Source organism: Triticum dicoccoides, chromosome 3A (genome assembly GCF_002162155.2).
Source record: "Triticum dicoccoides isolate Atlit2015 ecotype Zavitan chromosome 3A, WEW_v2.0, whole genome shotgun sequence".
Lineage (NCBI taxonomy): Eukaryota > Viridiplantae > Streptophyta > Magnoliopsida > Poales > Poaceae > Triticum > Triticum dicoccoides.
The window spans coordinates 45463700-45465695 of NC_041384.1; positions in this window are offsets into that span (position 1 = coordinate 45463700).

The window sequence follows — 1996 nt, forward strand, 5'->3', positions numbered from 1 at the left end:
CCATGATTCCTCCTCCCTTCCCTACGAGGCGATAAGAGAGATCCAATGTTCCCCATCGTCTATCATCGACGTCGAGCCTAAAGGTCCCCCCCCTCCGCCCACCTTCCTGGCGGGTGGAGAACCCCAGTGGCTTGATGTTGCCCCATAGATAGGTTAGGGTTAGGATTTCGTGACGGTGGCGCTGACTTTGTGAATAAGATTTTCTTAGCCTCCCCATCTTGGTTTCCCGACAATGTCGTCTGCGGCGGTGTAGATTCCAATTGGCCCTTCTGGTCGGTGAGGATAGGCTTTGCAAGATTTGTGATGAGGCGATTGCAACTCCCCTTTGCGGTTTGGTCCTTCGTCGTGCCACTTCAGCCTCCGGTGCCACGCGTGAGGCTTGTGAGAAATTTTAGAGGTCTAGCTCTTGGATACGCGACTCTTCTGATGGTGATGTCTTCTTTTTCAGGGAACTGGTTCAGGTAGGATTGTGGCCTTGGTGTCTTTCCGTCCTCGATCAACAACGATGATGGCACCAGTAGTGCACCATCGGCCCACTCGAGGAAGACGTTCAGCCTTCTAGGAACCTCGTTGTAATTTCTTAATTTTATTAGAGATGTGCGTACTATTGGTTTGGTTCACATATCTCAAGGTACTTTAAAAATCCAGATAGAATTATGGTATGGAGGTGTGTTTCTTTGTTTCTTTTGTGATCTTTAGTTTAATGGGCGGAATTGTATATCCTTCTTAACAAGCTCAAATAGAAAAGGAGGTGTTAAATTGCAAGACTCACATAGCAACTTATTTGGATACAAATAAAATTTGAGCAAGACAATAATGTTTTTGCCCAGTTTTTTCGAAAGAAAGAAACATGTTTAATTGCATGATAATCCTTTGGTTGGACACTAGTAATTTCGTGTCAAATTATGTTTTCTTTAGCTAAACATATCTTTAGCTCATTTATTGGATCCCATTTAACTTGCCCAAATCTTTGATATATTCTTTGGTGCTGCGTAAATACTAAACATATCTTTAGCCATTTATTTGACGCCAATTAATTTGCTCAAATCCCGCATATATTCTTTAGTACTGAGTAAAAAACAAACATATCTTTAGCTCATTTATTGGATCCGAATTAACTTGCTCAAATCCTGGATATATTGTTGGTACTGAGTAAATACCAAATATATCTTTAGCTCATTTAATGGACCCCAATTAAATTTGCTAAATTATTGAATATATTCTTTGGTATAATGAGTAAAAATGAAACATATCTTTAGTTCATTTATTGGATCCCAATTAATTTGCTCAAATCATGAATAGTATATTCTCTTTGATACTGAGTAAATGCTAAATATATCTTTAGCTCATTTATTAGACCCTAATTAACTTGCTCAAATCCTGAATATATTCTCAGTGGTATTGAGTAAATACGAAACATATCTTTAGCTCATTTATTGGACCCCAATTAACTTGCTCAAATCCTGGATATATATTCTTTGATACTGAGTAGTAAAAACCAAACATAGCCCTTTCACTCAATATTTTTCGAGGCTGCCAATTTACTGCTGAGAATTAACACTCATATCGTCGAATCTTCAAAAAGGAACAAAAGGTGACGGGACAAGAGATGAGGTGGCCGTCCTTATCATGCATTGAGGCAGCAGATTAATTAAGGGCACACCACCACATTTAATACCAAATCATCAAAGCAAAGTATGGGTGGGCGTAGTACAATATGCGAGCCGCGTTTTCGTCCAGCTCTCTTCTTTAAACCGTTTGCTTTTCCTTTTTTTCCCAAAGCCTACCATTCCTAGTTTCCTACTCCTTTTTGTCACCGTGTGTACTTGTTTGCACCGGGGTGGTGGGTCATATGAAAATCAAAGTTGGTGTGAATTTGATTTGACCCCTCCGTCCCTCGGACGAAGACCGGCGATATTTTCTTTTTCACTGGACATATATTAATTTCTGTTGCAGCCGATCGCGATGTGCAAAGATCTCACCGAGTTAGAACAAT